This window comes from Azolla caroliniana, unplaced genomic scaffold, assembly GCF_043228905.1.
Source record: "Azolla caroliniana isolate FFs.n. ecotype wild unplaced genomic scaffold, voAzoCaro1.0.p SCAF_484, whole genome shotgun sequence".
Taxonomy (NCBI): Eukaryota; Viridiplantae; Streptophyta; class Polypodiopsida; order Salviniales; family Salviniaceae; genus Azolla; species Azolla caroliniana.
Window position 1 is genome coordinate 1 of NW_028230919.1, and position 23,216 is coordinate 23,216.

The 23,216-nt window shown below is 41.4% G+C and overlaps 1 long non-coding RNA gene and 1 pseudogene across 1 annotated transcript; one reads left to right on the top strand and one right to left on the bottom strand.

Annotated features, from left to right (window-relative positions):
• Positions 1–10,644: 10,644 nt before the first annotated feature.
• LOC147848171 (uncharacterized) lies at positions 10,645–12,891 on the bottom strand. Its single transcript, XR_015532057.1, has 6 exons — positions 12,846–12,891; positions 12,390–12,761; positions 12,156–12,237; positions 11,629–12,056; positions 11,217–11,480; positions 10,645–11,136 (listed from the first exon to the last, which is right to left on the bottom strand). It is a non-coding gene; the product is annotated as an uncharacterized LOC147848171 (long non-coding RNA).
• A 3,612-nt stretch (positions 12,892–16,503) lies between these two features.
• On the top strand, positions 16,504–18,607 carry LOC147848172 (uncharacterized; annotated as a pseudogene).
• Positions 18,608–23,216: the final 4,609 nt, after the last annotated feature.

A 23,216-nucleotide genomic window follows, 5' to 3' on the forward strand; every position in this document is an offset into this window, starting at 1 on the left:
ACCAGACAAGAATCATGTTATGACTAGGAATTGGGAAGACAAAATTTTTAACAGTCTTCTATGAGCATGGGAGCATGTACATAAAGGGTTGGAACATGGTGTACCAATATGTGAGGAGGAATACTTGAGACAAAACTTAGTGTGGAATCCGAATATGCGTTTGCCCTCAGGGCACATGTTGGGGTCCCGTACGTGCTTGGATTGGGCCAAGCTCGATGTAGGGCCAGGAGCGTCCGTTGATGCATGGAAATCATTTCATACTCTGAATATAAATGACAAATCAGAATTCTTGTCTTCCTTGAGAGGGGGGCTGATTATGTGGGACCAGGTGTAGTCGGTTTTGGGGCACTCAGCCTCTACGGTATGGTCCTTTAATCCTCCCAACTAGGAAGGAGCATTTACGAGGCTTCAAGTGCTAGTGGGGGTAAGGGGACATTTGTCTTGCAGATGATGTCAAGACTATGATGTGGAGGAGGATGGCAGTATATGTAGAGCAGCGATACAAACAGAGATCTTGCAATATGCTAAGGGTCCTGGCTTATGACGGATCTAAATGGATCATCGACCTGCAAGTTGAGGCAGTCAAGGAGCATTGGAAATTGAGAGTTTTTGAAAAGAAACCTTTGATAAGGTTGCAATGGGATCCGAGAGAATTTTGGTGGAAAGATCCGTTTGATCGTGCGGAAAAAGGTGTGGTTTTTTCCAGTACTCAGTTAAGATTGGACGACACATTTTGGCAGCTCAACGTAGGACTACACCACGAGCTAGTCAATTTTGGACCCACCAAGGGATCACATCCGAATTCCTAACAAAGTTTTGGAGAACATTATGGAAAAGGAAGCAATATATGAAAATAAATGTCTTCCAATGGCTAGTAATACATAGAGCATTACCAGTTGGCAAATGGTTGCAACAATCAACTGCACCGACCGCATGCATCTATTGTAGTTGTCAGATGGAGACATTGAAACATTGCTTGTGGGAATGTCATGCTGCACAACAAGTTTGGAGACGAGTGTTCCGAGTTCTTGCCTATATGTTTAGGGATTGCAAGTTTTCGTGGGGTATGGTAGTATGGGCTACAATGGCACAAGTGACGTGGCCGTATGAGGCATGCCAAAATGACACGATTATTAGAATTCAAAGAGGAATGATAATAATGGTGCGACGAAGTCAACTGGAGGCTCCTTACATGTTAAAGACAATGCAAGAAGTATGGGAGCTACTATGCACCACCACAATGTGGTTTATTTGGACTGCTAGGTGTTCTAAGGTGTTTGGTAATACTACTATTCATCCAGTGGAAAGTGTACGGAATGTCTGGATGGAGATGGTACATACCTTGAAAGGGTGGTATTAGGATATTAAAGGTGAGACAGATGTTGCAGTGTTGCAACGTCTCGAATTTATTGCCTATTGGAAGAAGCCCCTTTTCTCACAGTACAAAATTCAAGACCTAAAGGGTGCTTAGCACCATCAGTATGGTTGTTCCCACCACCAATCACATAACTTGGTTAAGGAGTGGTGGAGTCTTCATACTATTTATCCTTGAGGGATGGGACCTAAGGAAAAATGCACCAGATCAATGGTAGCTTGATGGTAGGTCAGTTTTTATTGTAATAATTGTTCATAACTAATGAAAGGATATTTTTCCAAAAAGAAAACATCATACATACATAATGCACACATACATAAACCAACACATAAATTTTTACACACACACACACACACACATACACGTACATACATACATACATACATACATACATACATACATACATACATACATACATACATACATACATACATACATACATACATACATACACACATACCTATATACACATATATACACTTACACACATACACATTTACACATACATACATACACACACACACACACACACACACATAACATATACAATCATACACATAGGCCATACATACAATAAACGAAATTAATACATTACAATACAATATGTACATTTTTGTATCGATGTATAGGAGATATTGAAAACGAGATGGAGGAACAGGGAAGAGAGAGAACGCAGCAGAGAGCCACCTCAACGACACAACAGGGGAACTCTAAAGAAGCAGCCCCGCCAACAGAATCTGAGGAGCGGCCTCTACCGATCGTATTCTCGACAGAAGAAGAGGCTGAATTCAAATCAGAGATTCAGCGCCTAACTCAACTCTCGGTGATCTGCAGAGTGGTGGGAGCTCGGCCGAATAGAGGTGAGTGTAAAGATTTATTACAAGCATCTATGCATGGATTAATTGGTAGAATAATAGATGTCCAATTCATGGGACGAGGATTTTATCATGTGGAATTGGATACAATCGAATCAGTGGGAATAATGTTGGAGCATAGTCCTCTTGATGTAAGAGGTGCCCGTGCATTTGTGATGCCTTGGAAACAAGGTTTTAATCCGGTGGAGGCAATACGGAAAGGAGATCGAATATTTCCGTTAACGATTGTCTTCCTGGGATTACGTAAGGAGTATTTACCGATGCTTGAAGCAATAGCTTCAAGGATCGGAACTGTAGTGAGGGTCCAAGAAAGTATGGCTATGCGATTAAGTAAAATGTCAGGATTTCCGTCAGCCCGAATCTTGGTAGAATCACTCGAAAACTTACCGACAAAGGTAAGGCTACCAAATGAAGAAGGGGATTTTATAGAACAAAAGGTGGAGTTTGCCGGGCTCCCTGGACAATGCTTCTATTGTCGGCAAATGGGACATTTAGCCAAGAATTGCCCAAGGAGAAATATTAAATTGGGGGAAAAAAAACGTTGTTGCGAATATTGTAAACAAGAAGGGCATGAGGCAGATAAATGTCAAGAGAAACTAGCCTCAGATTGTATGGGTGTACGGGCACAAGGGGAAACAAGAGACACTCAATGGATAAATGTAAAGGCTAAACATGGATGCAAGACACGTACGGTGCCTATGCAAGAGACGTGTCTCACCCCTAATGCGTATAATGCATTGGACATAGAAATTGATACACAAGAACAACCAACATCCACTACTGAGATAAGGGGGAAAATTGTTAGTACCACCCAACCAAATGATGGATGTGTCAAGGCAAAAACATTTCGTTCAAAAAGAACAATACAATCACAAAAATTGGATAATGCGATCACAATAAGAACATGTGGGATGTTGAAGGAGGATACCGGAAATGGTGGCTTTTCCATACTTGATTATGCAGCCCCCTTTGGGCATGAGTTCACAAAACATTTGGGTGTTAAAGATGTTCATGAACCCAATGCAATAAGGGTCCATGTTTTATTTAGACAAAAACAAGTGGAAAACTCATTGGTCGGTTATTCCTTTCCATTATGTGGTTATGAGAGAAATGACATATGGAATCAACCGAATGTTATGTTGGCCATGAGAGGACAAGTTTTGTATTTTGCCAAATACGTGCAAAATCCTCAATTGGGGGAAACAATATTGAGGGGGTTAGAGAATGCAAGTTGTTTAGTGGTTCCGTATTTGGATGCAATGAACCGCAAGCATGTTGTATTGGATGTACCTTCCGATATATTGTTTGATTTTGGATATGTTTATATTCATGAAGATGATGTGCCGGAAAGCCAAGCCAAGGCTCGGGCCCATCATCATTGGAGATTCATTAAAGAAGGTTGTGACATACTCAAAAGCCAAATGGTGATTATGGGAGATGGGGGTGGCGTAAGCTCCGTGGAACCATCCTCTAAGACTCGTAGGATCGGGTCCGGTTCGGCCTCTAACAATTGTTGATGAGGCTCCTCACATGGAATGTTCAGGGCTTGGGAGGTCCCTTATACCGAAGATATAGAGGTAGGTTAAGGCAGGAATTACAAAAGTGTCTCACGAATGGATCGTTGGACATTATGATGTTTCAAGAACATCATTTGAATGAGCAAAGAATAAGGAACTATGGCACTATATTACCTGGTAGTTGGGAGATGTTTTGGTCCCCGGCTATTGGCACTAGTGGTACACAAGGCGGGGTGTGTATGGCAATTGCACATCATTGGAAATCAAGTATTATATGCAAAGAGATCATTGTGCCAGGACGAGCACAATATATTGTATTACAAGATTTACATACAACTTGGGGTTACTTGAATATCTACGCGCCAAATCATGCATCGGCTAGGAAACACTTTTGGTGTGAAATTACAAATGCATTACCAAATGTGTCTCATTGGTGTGTTGCAGGGGATTTTAATATGCTTGAGGACCCAGAGGATAGGAAAGGTGGGAGTGTTTCAACAATTCATGGGGAGGAATTAGCAGTATGGGAACGGATGTGTTTGAAATTGAGTATTTTTGATGCATGGCATATGCCTAATGTTTATAGATCTCAGAATCCCTTGAGTTTCTCACGTTCGGATAGGAGAATAGCTGGAACCAATCTTTCAAGATTGGATAGATTTTATGTGGGGGAGGCCTTTGTCTTAAATGGGGGAAATATCACTATTATGCCAGGCACAACTTTCTCTGATCATGCTCATGTTATATTGAGAACCTTTGGGCAATCGAAAAGGGAGTCCATACGATTTAGGATACCCGAAAAAGTAATGTTACATGATAGATGGTATAATCAAGTGACAGATATTTGGCAGAACAAAGATAATATGGATGCTCCCATTACAATCAAAGTGGCTTGTGCTTTGACGGAGATATCACAATATTTTGCGTTAAAATCAAGATCTGAATATATGGAATATCTGGAGAAGGAAAGAGGGATGAGGGCAAGATTGATATCTTTGCAAAGATTGCAACAGGGTCGACCAGAGTGTGCGTGGATAGCTTCACATCTTGAAGAAGCCCGAAAACAAGTTCAACATATGGAAGAATGTCATAGTCAATTTAGGTATCACAACTCTGCTTCAAGATGGACGCAAATTGGGGATAGATGTACAAATTTTTTAATATTAAAGGCCCCAAAAGAGTCTCTAATGTAACCTGTTGTTTGCGGAATGAAAATGGCGAACTTGAAATGGATCCAAATGTTGTGCGGGTAATTGCCACGAAATTCTACGCTACCCTTTTGTCAGAAGAGCCTATCTCTGAGGAGATAAGCCAAAATAGAATGAAGGTCTGGGCGGAAATTCAACCCAAGGTTACTCAAGCAATGCAAGATTCATTGTTGTCACCTATTACAGAATTGGAGTTGGAACAAGCGCTACACTCTTTATCGGACAATAGTTGTCCTGGAGTGGATGGACTTACACCTAAATTCTACAAGAAATATTGGGGGATACTGAAGAAAGACTTAAAAGATGCTTACCAACATATGTTTGAAAGTGGAGAGATGCCCATGTCGTTATCTGAGGGGCTTATTTATCTTATACCTAAAACAGAAGGAGTTTCAGAAGATATTCGTAAGTGGAGGCCAATCACCCTCTTGACTACTAGTTATAAGCTATTTGCAAAGTTGCTTAGTTCTCGGTTACAAGAGGTATCACCAAAGATAATTCATGTATCGCAAACTGGTTTTATGAGGGAAAGGAGTATTATGGATAATGTTTTTACATTTTGGGAGGCTACTGCAGTAGCGGTAAAAAACAAACAAAATCTAGCCGTGTTGCTTTTAGATTTTGAGAAAGCGTATGATAGGGTTGACTGGAATTTTTTGGAAGGTACTATGCATCACTTGGGCTTCAACACGACATGGATTAAAGGTGTTTCTTGTCATTATAGAAATGCACACAGTCAGGTGTTGTTGGCAGGTGGAGTAGGACCTCGTTTTAACATTACTCGATCAGTTCGCCAAGGCTGTCCACTTGCACCATTTTTGTTCCTTCTGTTTGCGGAAGCAATGCATGCATTTATATCATCACAATCTATAGGCTTGCGTGGTTTGGCAATGCCAATGCATGGACAAGATATATTGGACTCGGAATTTGCAGATGACACTGCATTATATGTGGATGGGACTCTAACGAATTTGCAACAAGTACAAGGGGCTTTGTCACAGTTTTGTATAGCGGCTGGAGCTAAGTTAAATTGGGAGAAAACTGTTGCATTTTGGGTAAGCAAGGAGCCGCCGCCTTGTTGGGCACCGCATCATACTTTCCAATGGACTCAAACAGGAGTTGCGGTTCGATATCTTGGAGTGCAGGTTGGGATTGATTTGGTTCCAGAATTACATGCTGCACCATTACTATTAACTTTGAGGAAAAAATTATTCTTGTGGAGTCATGCTAAACTATCTTTGGCCGGTAGAGTGATAGTTGCCAACCATGTGCTACTATCTACGGTGTGGTATATAGCCTCATCTTGGATCTTTTCAAAATCGTGCATTGGACAAATTCGAAGGCTGGTTAGGAATTTTATATGGGCTGGGGAAGATAAGAGTCATGTAAGACCGAAGGTGGCTTGGAGTACATTGATAACCCCAAAACAATACGGTGGTTTGGGGATTATAGATCCATTAGACCAATGCATGGCCTTGTTAGCAAAACTAATAATTCGTGGCCTTTTACCAGGACATGCTCCTTGGAAGCAATTACTTATGCAAAGATTGTATAGTTGTGCTCCGTCGATGGGTGGATTATGGGCTGATAGCATAAGGTGGATTTTTATACCAGACAAGAAACATGTTATGTCTAGGAATTGGGAAGACAAATTTTTTAATGGTCTTCTACGAGCATGGGAGCATGTACATAAAGGGTTGGAACATGGTGTACCAACATGTGAGGAGGAATACTTGAGACAAAACTTAGTGTGGAATCCGAATATGCGTTTGCCATCAGGGCACATGTTGGGGTCCCGAACGCGATTGGATTGGGCCAAGCTCGATGTAGGGCCAGGAGCGTCCGTTGATGCATGGAAATCATTTCATACTCTGAATATAAATGACAGATCAGAATTCTTGTCTTCCTTGAGAGGGGGGCTGATTATGTGGGACCAAGTGCAGTCAGTTTTGGGGCACTCTGATGTTACGATATGGTCCTTTAACCCTCCCAAGTGGGAAGGAGCATTTACGAGGCTTCAAGTGCTAGTGGGGGTAAGGGGACATTTGTCTTGCGGACGATGTCAAGACTATGAGGTGGAGGAAGATGGCAGTATAAGTAGTGCAACGATACAAACAAAGATCTTGCAATATGCTACATTTTCTAAAATAAGGGTCCTTGCTTATGACGGATCTAAGTGGCTCATCGACCCACAAGTTGAGGCGGTCAAGGAGCATTGGAAACTGAGAGTTTTTGAAAAGAAACCTTTGATAAGGTTGCAATGGGATCCGGGAGAATTTTGGTGGAAAGATCCGTTTGATCGTATGGGAAAAAGGTATGGTTTTTTTCAGTATTCAGTTAAGATGGGACGACACATTTTGGCACCTCAACGTAGGACTACACCACGAGCTAGTCAATTTTGGAACCACCAAGGGATCACATCGGAATTCCTAACAAAGTTTTGGGGAACATTATGGAAAAGGAAGCAAGATATGAAAAGAAATGTCTTCCAATGGTTAGTAATACATAGAGCATTGCCAATTGGCCAATGGTTGCAACAATCAGCTGCACCGACCGCATGCATCTATTGTTGTTGTCAGATGGAGACATTGAAACATTGCTTGTGGGAATGTCATGCTGCACAGCAAGTTTGGAGGCGAGTGTTCCGAGTTCTTGCCTTTATGTTTAGGGATTGCAGTTTTTCGTGGGGTATGGTAGTATGGGCCACAGTGGCACAAGTGGTGTGGCCATATGATGCATGCCCAAATGACACGATTATTAGAATTCAAAGAGGAAGGATAATGGCGGTGCAACAAAGTCAAATGGAGGCTCCTTACATGGTAAAGACAATGCAAGAGGTATGGGAGCTACTATGCACCACCACAATGTGGTTTATTTGGACTGCTAGGTGTTCTAAGGTGTTTGGTAATACTACTATTCATCCAGTGGAAAGTACACGGAATGTCTGGATGGAGATGGTACATACCTTGAAAGGACAGTATGAGGATATTAAAGGTGAGACAGATGTTGCAGTGTTGCAACGTCTCGAATTTATTGTCTATTGGAAAAAGACCCCTTTTCTCACAATACAAAATTCAAGACCTAAATGGTGCTTAGCGCCACCAGTATGGTTGTTCCCACCACCAATCACATAACTTGGTTAAGGAGTGGTGGAGTGTTGAGGGTTGGGACCTAAGGAAGAATGCACCAGATCAATGGTAGCTTGATGGTAGGTCAATTTTTTGTAATGTTGTTCATAACTAATGAAAGGATATTTTTCCGGAAAAAAAATAAAAATACAATATGTACATACATACACACATACCTATATACACATATATACACTTACATACATACACATTTACATATATAACACATACATACACATGGAATACAATACAATACACACACACACACACGTGTGTGTAGAATATACATATACATATGGACACATATATATGTAGTATGGAACATACATACACACACAAACATAACACACAACATACATGCTATACATACAATAAATGCAATTAAATAAAATACAATACAATATGTACATAATACACACATACCTATATACACATGCAATGCAATCCATACAATACCTATATACACATATAATGCATACATACATACACACATACACACACACACACACACACACACACACACACACACACAATGCAATTAAATAAAATACAATACAATATGTACATACATACACACCTATACACACATGCAATACAATACATATATACACATACATACATACACATACATACATACACATACATACATACACATATACACACATAACAATATGTAAACACACACACACACACACACAAACATAACACACATACCTATATACACATGCAATACAATCCATACAATACATATATACACATACATACATACACATATACACACATAACAATATGTAAACACACACACACACACACACACACACACACACACACACACACACACACACACACACACACACACAAACATAACACACATACCTATATACACATGCAATACTATCCATACAATACATATATACACATACATACATACACATATACACATAACAATATGTAAACACACACACACACACACACACACACACATAACACACATACCTATATACACATGCAATACTATCCATACAATACATATATACACATACATACATACACATATACACACATAACAATATGTAAACACACACACACACACACAAACATAACACACATACACACATGCATACATGCATACATACACACGCACAAACATAACACACATAACAATATGTACACACACACACACACACACACACACACACACACACAAACATAACACACATAGACACATGCATACATGCATACATACACACGCACAAACATAACACACAACACACACGCATACCACATACAAGCATATATGATGTATGGAACATACATACACATGCACAAACATAACACACAACACACATGCATACCACATACAAACATATATGATGTATGGAACATACATACACACGCACAAACATAACACACAACACACATGCATACCACATACAAACATATATGATGTATGGAACATACATACACACACAAACATAACACACAACACACAACACACATGCATACCACATACAAACATATATGATGTATAAAACATACATACACACACACACAAACATAACACACGACACACATGCATACCACATACAAACATACCACGTAACTTAATATTTATGCCTTTTACTTTAACAAGAAAAGGAGAAAAGAGTAGAAACCAAATATAAACCTACGGTATTCCAAATATATTTTTTGATTTCTTTAAGATATTATTTACTTCCATGTATATTAAGTTTTCTTGCCTTTGTTGTTACATGTTATAATACAGGTCCAACGTTGAAGATGGAAACGACATGAAATTTATAGCCTAAAATGAACTTCTTAGGGTTTTCTTTTTATATAATTGGTCTTTATAAGGGCAACTTTTATTGTAATAAGTTTTTAAAGTAGACATTGCAATAACAAAATGATTTATTTTATTTCATTTTTTTATTTGGGTAAGAATGTGTGAATAGATGATGTCTTACATTTCAAATAGAAATATGAAGTAGGTTGCCATTTGTTTGATCAATGTGTTTGAGAAAAAATAATGTTATGGCTTCATATGAGTCTATCCATGAAACCAAACATAATGTTAATTTGTTAGTAATTTCATTATTGATATGCATTTTAGATTGTTCCATGTGTTCTTTTATATATATATATATATTGTGGGGTCACGTGGTAAAACCACAGGATAAAACCCCTCACCTAACCCAAGTAGCTATAACCAGGGTTAGGGGGTTAGACCTTGGGTTAGTTAGAAGTAAGTAAATAGAAGTGTGCCAAGATAACCGAATGGATCTTGGAATGTATTACCATGGTGTATAAATACATTTAGATGAAATGGAAAATGAGGAGAGTTTAGAGGCATTTTACACACTTTGGTGGAGAAGACAGGCAACAATCAAAACACCAACTCAAGAAAAAGCTGAAACAAAAACAAGACGCTACTCCAACAGATTAGACACCACCACATCAAGAAGAAGGCGCCGCAACGCTGCCCCAACACAACAAAACGCAACAATAACAAGCTGAAACAACCATACCCAACACAACAAGACGCAACAACAGCAGGTCGAAACCAACATACAAATGACATCTCCAATACAGAACAACAATGCAACAGAATGCACCAACATGAATCCTGAATTTCTGCAACAACACCAAGAAAATCGTCAAACTTTTCAGATGGATCAACTAATACAAGCGGTATCTAACATAGCAATACAATCCAATTTGACTAATCAGGCCATGCTGTCTTTTTTCTCTTCGCAGACAGATAGGCATGCTAATTGCCCAGATCCATGAGTACGACCTAAATCCTTCTCAGGTCTGCCGTCTGAGGACATCCTTTCTTGGCTCGATCATTTTGAGATGGTGGCAAGCTATCATCAGTGGCCCGAAGCACGGAAAGCACTAGAGATGCGAACTTTATTAGAGGGCATTGCAACCACATGGTTCATACAGCAACCAGAGGAGTCCAAGAACAATTGGTCGATACTTAAATCCCTCATGATCGGGAATTTTGCTCACCATGACTCAACTCAGACAGCTCTACAGCAACTAGAGACTATCGAACAACAACAACATGAGCCAATAACACAATTCGCAATCTGATTACAACAATTACTTACTCGTGCAAATCCAACAATGCTTGAATCGATGAAGCTATTCTTCTTATGGCCACGGCTACGCCCAGAAATATATCGTCGAGTGCGCGACCAAGGCCCCAAAACATTTCAAAAAGCCATCCTCATTGCGCAACGCATTGAAGCAGCAACACAAACAGAACTCCAGATGAGCTGGTCATCCAATGTCAATTCCGAGAAGCAGTACAACAACAATGCCACACCGATGGAAATCGATATCCAGAATGCTCAACTACAAGCAAGAAGGAACTTGCCAACCTGTGATGCACAAGGACGACCTAAGTGTTTTTTTTGCAACAACTATGGGCACGTGAAGAAACATTGTCGAAAATGGAACAACCAAACACAGAAGCAGAATGTGCAAGTATAGTTGGCTGACAACAGTTACCGGGCCGACCTGTCGGAAAACTGAGTCGCGGGGTGTTGAAGGGAGCACAACCCCCGCATATACAAGCATCCACATCCTCAAGTTCTCCCGTGTGCACGACCATGGCCACAATTCTCAATAGCCCGCAGGAAATTCTCTTCGATTCCGGTAGTAGCATATCTTCCATTAGCCAAGATCTAGTTGCCCGCCTCAATCTTTCAACCTCCAAAGCCCCCCCCATCAGGGTGTTGTTTGGCGATCACCAACGCCTATATAAGTTCGACACCACAGTTGCCTGCACACTCAAGCTAGGTTCCACCACAATCACGCACACCTTCTACGTACTTCCACATCAATTGTTTCCACTCACACTCGGATGTGATTGGTTCATCAAGAGCAGGGCCCAACTCGATTTCCATACGCATCGCCTCACATTACCACAAGCAAGTTCAGTTCCCCTGTTCACAAGCAAATGCAACCACCAAATCAGCAATGCACAGGTAGCATTAAGCAAGGAGGTTCGCCTAAATGTTGTCCACAAGATTTTAACTCAATACCCCGAGCTAATCAACTCATCTGACAAGCCCACTACAGTCTCATTTCCGGTCCAACATGTCATCAACCCCGGAAGCACAACACCTGTCCGGACAACATCAAGACGACGTTCTCCTTTAGATCATGCACACATCGACCAAGCAGTGAATGAGATGCTGAAAAAAGGGATCATCTCACCCTCACATAGTGATTGGGTATCAGAACCACACATGGTCAAAAAGGATGATGGCACATACCGATTTTGTGTGGACTTTCGCAATCTCAATCAAGTGACCATCCATGACCTTTACCCTCTGCCGAGAATAGATGACCTCTTGGACCAGTTGGGATGCTCAAAGTACTTCACCTCTATCGATCTTGCGGCCGGATATTGGCAAATTCCAATGGACCCAAGAGATGCACATAAGACAGCTTTCAGAACAAGTAGAGGCCTATTCCAGTTCAACAGGATGCCATTTGGCTTGTCCAATGCAGGCAACACCTTTCAACGGATGACAAATTCAATCTTTGCTGACCTGATCTCTGATGGTACAGTGCTTGTCTACCTAGATGACATTCTAATTCATACTTCCACATGGCCACAACATCTTCAAGTATTACGATCAGTTCTACAACGAATACAACAACACAATTTGAAATTACAGTGGAAAAAATGCAGATGGGGTAGCACACAACTAAAGTTTTTGGGCTACATAATTTCTGCCGAAGGCCTCCAGATGGACCCAAAGAAGACCGAGGCTGTGACTAATTTTCCTTGACCAACCACAATCAAGTCCTTGCAACGTTTCTTAGGCATGGCGACTTTTTCACTCCGATTCATTCCAAATATGGCCACCATGACAACACCCCTACGATCCTATTGCGAAAAGGCTCCAAGTTTAAGTGGACAACAGAATGTGAAAACAACTTCATCCAATTAAAAAATACACTACACCACGCAGGTTAGTTGGCTCACCCAGATTTCTCACGCCCCTTTCTTTTGCAGACAGACGCATCCAATCATGGATTGGGAGCCGTCCTACAACAAACGGATGCGACAGGAGTGGAGCGCCCAATCACCTATATAAGTCGATCCCTTACCCCTACAGAAAAGAATTACTCCACAACAGAAAAGGAATGGTTAGCAATCGTACGGGCTTTCACAAAGTTCCATCCCTATTTACACGGCACCCACGTCAACGTCGAAACAGACCACCAATCCCTAGTCCATCTAATTAACAAGCCCCACCCACCAGGTCACCTATTAAGATGGGCAATGGCTTTACAGGAGTAACGGTACACATTAACTTATAAAAAAGGAGTCCAAAATGTGATTGCCGATGGGTTGTCAAGAGTAAAACACAATGTGTTCAATTCAACCCTACAGTAGTCCAATTACCCACAACGATGGCCCAGATAGCAGCCCTACAACAAGCCGACGAACAAATACAACAAATCACCCACGGCATCCAATCGACCACAAGCAACAAGGTACACAACCATTTCCAGTTGCAAAATAATGTCTTATACTTTATACAAACAGGAAAAGAGCCACGAATCTACATACCACAAAGCTTGAGGAATTTACATATGCAATTTTTTCACGATCACCCGATGTCTAGCCACCTCGGAGTCCACAAGGTGTTGGACAAGATCCGTCTCCGATATTATTGGCCACAAATGCGTACAAAAATCGCAACCTACATCAAATAATGTCACTCATGTCAACAAATTAAGCCACCCCATTCCAATGACGGCTTACTCCAGCCTATTATTGTTTCTGAACCCTTTGAATTAATAGGATGGGATATCATTGACCCCTTTCCCGAATCCCAGGCAAGAAACAGGTATATCTTAGTCATATCGGAATACTTGACACGATGGACCGAAACCGCCGCAATTCCGGATGCACGAGCTGTCACCATAGCAACAAAGTTGATGGAGTGGATCATTTTCTCACATGGCTGCCCAGCTCGCATCCTGTCAGATCAAGGCCCACAATTTAGCGGAGAGGTATTGCAAGCATTAGCCACACAATTAGGCATTCAACAAATTTTTACCTCCCCATATCATCCCCAAACAAATGGATTGACAAAATGGATGAACAAGACGATTAAACAACAACTTACCGCATTCCTCGATCCACTACACACAACGTGGGACTTGATCCTACCATTCATCATGCATGCGTATAATACTTTGGTGCAGGCCTCGACTCAAATTAGTCCTTTTAGAGGACTATATGGAAGAGACCCTCGTTTACCCCCCGACATCAAGGTGGATTTGCCCAAAAAACATACTTGAACCGATGCCATGGATTGGTAGTTGCACTTGCAGCAGGTCCAACCTATCGTACGGACGAGCATACACAAGAATCTGCAATTGGCTCAGGCACAACAAAAACGGTGCTATGATAAGGGCCGTCAGGTGGTAGAATATGCAATTGGCGCAAAGGTCCTAGTCTATTTTCCAATCCGGCGACAAGGACTTAGTGAATCAATGATGCATCGATGGATTGGCCCATCGTACACGAGCAAGCGCGACGCGTTCTGCCATAGCAACGCGACGGCGGTAGCTCCCACAGTAAAGGAGCAGAGACTCCATCAGACACAGTCAACATGCTTTGATTTTTTCGAAGGGGGGAGCTGTGGAGTCACTTGGTAAAACCACAGGATAAAACCCCTCACCTAACCCAAGTAGCTATAACTAGGGTTAGGGTGTTAGACCTTGGGTTAGTTAGTTAGGCTATAGTTAGTAAAGGGTTAGTTAGAAGTAAGTAAATAGAAGTGTGCCAAGATAACCGAATGGATCTTGGAATGTATTACCATGGTGTATAAATACATTCAGATGAAATGGAAAATGAGGAGAGTTTAGAGGCATTTTACAATATGTCAAGTTCAAGATTGTTTTATTGTAAATTACATTGTTTTTTGTCACTCTATATTCTTCATACATCTCAATAAACTAAAAACAAAAACTTGTATGTGGCTTATATATGTTATACCTCTAGTGTTTTTGGGTAATGTTTCCTAATTGTGTGTGCATTACTTTGTACTTTACATATTGTGTTTTCAATCTATGTGGCACTTGATGAAGCATTTCAAGGAATTTGCATATGATGTCTAATGTTGATTCATAATTTTGTGAGTCATCAATTGTAAAGCCGGTCATTGATCCTTTCTAGGAATAGAAACTATGTGTGCATGTATATTTTATATGTAAGGGTATTTAAAATGGGTGGTTATCAAAAAATATATTCTTAATAAGGGGTATTTTTATTAATTGTTTTTCTACACGAGGGTCACTAAAATAGTAAAAAACATACGTATAAGGGGTTTATAAATGATGTCATGAACGCACGTGATACAACCTTCTTATATATAGTGGAGTCCCTGGGGTTGGTGCCCGATTAGAATTGTGGCACAAGACGGCAAGAAGTGGAAGGTGAATCCACTAGTCAATGAGGTTGAGGAGGATTGGATCTTGTACATGGTTGAAGGCAAGCCACTTGAGTGCTTAGAATGGGATCCTGCTGAATATAAGTGGAAGGGAGAACAAGATAAATCAATAGGTTTCTTCGAATACTCGACACGCTTAGGGAGAAAGTAATGTTGGCATCGTGAGAAGTGTGCCAACAAATGGACCCATGTAGTTGTCAATTTGGTCTTCATGGATAGAACCAGGAGCAGGATATGGAACTCATCCCTCCCCGAGCAAGTCAAAGTGTTTTTCTGGTTAATCACCCATCGGGTTGTTCCAACGGGAGAGTGGCTTGGGAAAAGAGATGGCATGAGTAGTTGCAAGGCCTGCCATGCGAGCTTGGAGGACATCGCACATTGTTTGTGGATCTGCCCACAAGCCCAAGAAGTTTGGCTGAGGAGCTTAAGAATCTTGGCTCGATTCGGGGTTGAGGTTCATGTATCGAGCGCAACAGTCACTTGGTTGGCCATTGAATCGGTTGCGTGGTTTCAAAGGTGGAATGGAAATAGTCATTCTTTAAAGGTGATGCAAGGGACTATACAACCAGCGCAAGGAGGTTCATTCTACATACAGGAACGCTACATGGACATATGGTTATTAGTAGTCGGCCTTACAGTTTGGCAAGTGTGGGTATCTAGGTGCAAGGAGACTTTCTCAAGTAAGCGAACCCCCCCAGCCAAGAGTTTAATGATGATCTGGTTTAATCTGATTTCTATGTTACCAGGAGGGTTTGAAAGCCTTCAAGAGCCCTCAGACTCAAGTGAAGAAGCTACAACTCGGTTCCTTCTAAAATGGAGCGGTACTTCGATGTTGCAGATGGTGGATGGCAAAGCGAAGTGGAATTATCTATCATCACGGTGGTTGTTCCCTCCGAGTGTGCCTAACATATAGATGGGTGTTGCCATGAGAAGAGAGTGGAGGATGGCTATGCTGAATTTGGGTTGTATGAGGCTCACATGGAGGGTATGTTGTTGAGTAATGCTATGCTCATCGAATAATGTGGTGTTTTGGAGTTTTTTTGTTGTTTCCTTTACACCCGTTTTCTTTTCGACATGCAAGTTGGCCTGTAAGATATGAGTTGTATATTATCCTATGTACATTGCCTTAACTAATGGAAGTAGTTTTTTTTTGAAAAAACATAAAATAAAAGAACTATTAGATGTATCCTAACGCAAAAGGGGAGGCATGGATAATAATTTTGAAAGACACTAGTCTGAGGAGAGTGATTCATTCTATTTTTTGATGGTGTAGGGGCTGAAGCATACTTTCATGAGGGGAGAAGGAGAGCATACTGGATGTTGGTCATCGCGTCTTCCAATCTCAAGGACCTTGGTAGTAAAAGATGACACTGTTGATAGAAGACGAAGCACATTATCTATTTCTGACAAGGATGAGTGACGATGGTGTCGGGGGAAGAAGCATAATTTAATGAGGGGATCCAGACAGTAGTGTCATTATGTTTTTTGTATGTACAGGGCGTTGGTGGTCTACAACGAGAGGTGGTACACCTCCTCTCCTTGAAAGATGTAGGATTGCTTGCCTAATCAAAAGTTGATGCTTTCAGGCAAGGCAGTGACATGGGGAATTGAGAGTGAATGGACTCTAAAGTGGGGAATGGACAGTTTCTTTTTCGAGCCATTTAAAAATGAAGAATTTACTCATGAATGGGGCCATGATGGCACGCTTACATGGTATGTTGATGCTGCAAGTGGTGTCTCAAGACTAGAGCTTGACGAGGGTGAGGTTTATGTGCTATCCACATGGATTAGGACTGGGTTTTGGGCAACAGAAGAAGCCCAAAAGTATTTAGACATTCAACAGGAAAGTTCTGGTTCTAGACTTGTGCATCATGCTCTCGATAAAGAACTCTTGTTCTCAGTCAAATTGAAGAAAAAATAGGTAGTTGCCTATGTTATCATTGATAAGGTTACATGCTTACCACTATGGGTTTCGATTCAAAAGTTCTCTTGAGAGATCGATGGAAGTTATCTAACTGGCAATGTGTCTTGATGCGATATACAAAAAGTGGTCATTACATGGTCCGTCCTATAGTTGATGGTAAAGAGGTTGGGTGTTTCATTATTGATACTGGGACAGGTTGTCTTGCGATCAATAAGAAAAAAGCGATGCAACTAGGCATGCATGGTTTTGGGGAAGTATATGCAACTAGTATTTCTGGTGGTGGTGTGATGAAGTCCCAATTTTTTTGAGGAAAAAGCTTGCAACTTGGACATGTCAAAATAACCAACCTAGTATTCATGGAGATTAACATTGACAAACTATTGAAGGAGGTGGATGGATTATGTGGTTTTGATTTGTTCTATGGCTATGTCATCGAGATGTCTCCAAAACATCGCACATTTTCAATATATGATCCCATGGAATATAAATCAATGGCAGTGGTGAAGAAGCGAAAATGGCAGAGAATGTTTCTATTTCACAATATCCCACATGTTCTAGCAAAGGTGAATGGAAAAGAGGTGATGCTCATGGTGGACTCGAGGGCAGCAGAGGCTAGCTTGATGTTTCCAAGCAATGTTGTGCAAGGTTTGGATGATCCTGAAGTAGATACAGCGACGGTATTCCGTGGGCGACGTATGATGGTATCTCAGGCCGATTATGGAAATGTGGGAAAGTTTGAGATTGGTGATCACTTCTTTCTAAGGGTTCTAATTCGATGGAGACATAGGAGGATCCTATGAATCTTCAGGTTGGAATTTATCTTGATCAACCAATGTTTAGACAAGAGGACAAAGAAATGATCCTATCACCGAGAAGGCCACATATAGTTGACTGTTTTTCAATTGATGAGTACATTTATGATGGTGGAGGTGGGTCTATAGGCCTGCAGAACGATGATGGAACAACTCTTCACGAGTCACGAAATGCCTCTAGAGCCTTCTATTCTTATAGGCAGTGGAAAGTACTTGAGATTCAACAAGGTCACAATTCAGTCAGGAGAGCTTATTCAGTCATGCATCTTGCTTGGGATTAACAGTCACTATTTTGTTCTTGACGCTGATGGTCATCTTCCAACCATATTCTTCTGTTTCAGATGATAAAATCAAGGACCAAAAGGTTGTGCAAATGGAATACTCTATAAAAGAGATGATGTTGGACCTTCAAGCAATTGGATTGGAGCTAATATTTTATATAGTGGAAGTCAATATCAAAGGCCACAGGTGATAAAGAGGTTTATTCGTGCTAAAGTGGATGCCTTCTCAAGGTTTATTTTGAAGGGTAGTGATATGGAACTAAGTGCTAAATTAAAAAGCCTATCACTAGATGCAAGCATCAGGCTTTGTGTGATTGAACCATCGAAAAAGCTAGATACTCAGAGATGTTGTTTATATGTTGAGTATGGTCTTCAGTACATGCAAAACAAAATGCGAACATGAAGTTTTCAAACTACCAGCCATGGTGGACAACCATGTTGGAGATTGTTTTCACCTTTATATGTGGTCTTCTAGCTCGACGTAGCAAAGGCGTTATTGGCAAGGCTGAGAGTTGTATTCATGTATTATAATTATCATTATCTTGCCAAATGCCAAAGCTTATATTTGGTCTCGTTTTGGATAATATATATTTGTGGAGATGAAAAAATATTATGTACTATTTGTATACTGCCTCTGGCCTTTTATTTTTTTTATTTTTTTCCAAAAAAACACTACTTCGCATTAGTTAGCAAACAAAATTACATCATAGAACACCCAAAGTTCTTCTCACCAGCCCTCACTCTGGCCTTCCCACCAAAGTGGACATAGTCCCCACCTCATTTTCAACAAACGTATCCAAACAACTCCAATAACCTAATAATTTGTACCATATCTATACAGATTTACAGCACCTAGACGCTGTTGGAAACCGGAAACAGCCATCGGGGTGCTTGGTAGTTCCATTGAGGCCCTGATGAGGATCTGCCCACCATAGGAGAATTACCCCATTTCAGCAAGAACTTTGATCGAGATCTTTCAGCTGCATCAGATTCCCCCTTGATTGAGTCGTATCGTCCCCGCAGCCAAGATACCAACTCAAACCAGATATTTAATAATACCTCACCGCTAGGGATCTTTTGTTGTTGAAAAACAAATTTACAACGGTTGGTCCAAATGTGCCAGACCGATAAACAAGACACCATCATCCATATCTCCTCAAAAAATTCTGAGTTAGTGCCATGTCGAACTCCAGCCCGTTGAAACACCTTGCCATCCTGCACTATAAAACCATGTCCGTGGGGATTTAACTGTTCAGCCCAGCCTTCCCCTGTTAACTTCAGCCCTTGTACGGACCCCCATACAACTCTCCCATTCACTCCGCATGCTGCCACTATCCTGAGACTTCTACCCCAAATGTTAATAGCCTCACTGCAGTTCCAAAAACAATGAGGAATTGATTCCAAAGGGTGTCCACAACTTTTGCATCCAGCCTCACCACCACGACACCTAAGCCACTCCCCCACCGGCACCGCTTTGTGACTAAGAAGCCACAACCAAAGCTTTATTTTTTCTGGCATATCAAACGCCCATAGCCTCCTCCAAAACGACTTCAACCAGTCATCAGAAATGCCTTTATCCTTCCAACTATTGCGAGTTAGGCCAGCACCCATCAATTTAGAGCCAATGATTTGCCTTCCTAGCTTGGTAGTGTACTCGAAAAACCGTTCAAGTTTGTCTGTACCCGGTTTCTGCCACCACACCTCTAGTGGATCCCAATCCAGATCACATATGGGCTTGTTGTCAACTATCCAGAGTTTACAATCAGATTCCAGCTTCCCTGGGTCCGGGTTTACTTGCCACTTCTTACCTTCCAACATTGCCACTCGCACTGCCAACCATTGGCCATTGTCTGCCAAAGCACTTAGGTTGCCCCACAAACGATACTCATTAGATGGGCACCTGCCTCGAATAATTTGCGCATCGCCCTCACCTACAAACCACCCAAACCAGACCCCCTCTTCTTCATTCAGCCTAGCTAGACCATCAACAGCCTTATCTATCAAGTGGGTAACCTTTTCCAGCCTGCCGGTAAATCTAGGACTTCCAACCAGACCCTCCCTTCTTCTCCTTTTGAACTCCTCCCAGTCTCTTACTGAACTAACATTGTACCCTACCATTTTCCCCCATGGCAAGTATTTTTTCTGACCAAGCATCATACCATCATCACTTCGAATCCTGGGGTTCCAAAACAGAGGTTGACGGAGTTGTTCCTCCATTGTTTTTGGCTGCATTAAGACCAGCCCCTCTCTTAAACTTGACCAGGCCCTCATTATGGTGCGGGCCACCCTATCCTCCATGCTAGTAGGTTCTTTTAACGTTAGGCCTGGACTGAACAACCACCACATCTTTGCCTTCCAAGGGCCGCCATTCCTCGGATTCCAGAGTTCAGCTCTGTCTCTAAGAAGCAATTTCCACAATTCTGGTCCAGGTTGGAGACTTTGCACCAAGAGCTTACCAAGTAAAGCCTTACTTTGGTGACCTGGATCCACCATCCCAAGTCCACCTTGACTTTTTGCCTTGATCAAACAACTCCAGGCCACTTTAGTTGAAGCAGTCTCATGGTCTCTACCCGACCAAAGGAACCCTCTCACCATTGCCTTAATATTTTTTATGCACTCTTTATCTAACATCCAGCATGCCAACGAGTGCCACATGGTGGCCAACAAGATATGGTTTACCACAACCACTCTACCTACAAGGGAAAGCTTTACTGATGCCCATAACCGAAGCTTTTTTCTGATTTTGTCTTTCACTTGCTCAAGTTGCTAATTTTTCTAAATCTCTATTCCCACCAAAAAGCCCAAATACTTAACAGCCCTTCCATTAGGAACCCATTGAAAATCAGCATTAGGTTGCCAATTCGGCCAAGAGTTTGGACTTACCCAAAACCCTCTACTTTTGTTCCAATTAATTTTCCCACCTGATGCTTTACAGAACAACTCAATTTGATTTTCAGCCTGCTGTAAATTAGCATCATTGCCTTGCAGATAGAGCATGGTGTCATCTGCATACATGGAGTCCAACAAGTCCTTACAAGCATGTGGGACAACCAAACCTCGAATTCCTGCATCCGGTCTATTTAAAAAGAAAGAGAATGCCTCTGAGATAAATAAATAAAGGTAGGGGGCCAATGGGCACCCCTGTCTGACAGACTTGCATAATGGAATTGATGGGCCCCGTTGCCCTAGTACCAACACCCTACTCAAGCTTCCTTTGTAAAGCGCCAACGCAGCTGCTCTCCATTTTGAGGGTAGTCCCAACCGCTCCATGACTTTGTCTAAAAAAGGCCATTGTACTCTATCATATGCCTTCTCAAAGTCAAGCATGAGGCATGCAATATGTTGATTGGTTTTCTTCGCCAGGGCTATCGCTTCCCAAAAGGTCAACACATTATCGATTATACATCTATTTTCCATGAATCCTGTTTGTCCAACATTAATTAGCGCATGTAAGTGGGGTTTGACCCTCTTGGCCAGCATATTAGCAAAAATCTTATAGATTGTGTTGAGCAACGTAATCGGTCTCCATTGCCTCACATCTGATACTATACCCTTTACCTTAGGAATTAGAAATATTAGTCCCTCTTTAAAATGTTCAGGGAGGTACCCATCATCCCATGCCTCATTTAGTCCAGCAACCAGGTCAACCTTAATTATTTCCCAAAATTTTTCATAAAAATCTTTTGATAATCCATCGTCTCCTGGACAAGACGTTCTACATATACTTGCCAGAGCATCTGACACCTCCTCTTCCAAGAGTGGCCCTGACAACTTAACTTGTGCAACCTCTGAAATTCTTGGTTGCATTCCCTCCAATACAAATTCTGCCAGTGAGGGCTGGTCTGGGAGACTATAATTATTTGATAGTAGCCCATTATAGTGAGATGTGACTGCCTCCATGATCTCTGATACATCTTCTGACAATGAACCATCCTCCTTGATCAATTTAGGAATGAAGTTACCAATTGTGCACGGTTTTTTAAACTTAAAAAATTCTTGGTTCACCTTGTCCCCATTCCTACTCCACCAAGCTGCTGAACTCCTGAATACCATCTTATTTCTTGACACAATCAGCCGCTGTAGTGTTTCTTTGGCAGCCTCCAAACCTGATCTTGACCAAAGACACTTGGGATTTTTCTGGAGCATTCTTTGGGCAGCCGCTATCGATCTTCTTAGTCTCACCTCTCTTTCCTTAGATCTCTCCAATCTATTTTTAGTCTCTTCATGCAAATACTTTGAAGTTTCAATAATCTTTCCTTGAAGATTATCCAAAGCACCACAACCAACTAGATTATTTTCCCATATACTCCTTATCTTACTTCTCACCTCCACATCCTCAAAAAGCTTATTACTAATCCTTAAGTTGCAGTCCCTTTTGTTCAGCCTCTGAGTGACCAACGTAATCGAAACCGGCATGTGATCAGAGTAAGCTGAACCTGCGATGATTTCAACATTGCTGCCATATTTTTCCAGTTCCGAGCTTATGTATATTCTGTCTATGCGAGACATACAATAGCCATTTATATTACAGCCTGCTCTTGAGAAGCGTAATGAGCTCCGAGGCTTTTTTAGTACATACCAAGCATCTTTCACTCCCATTCTGCCCATC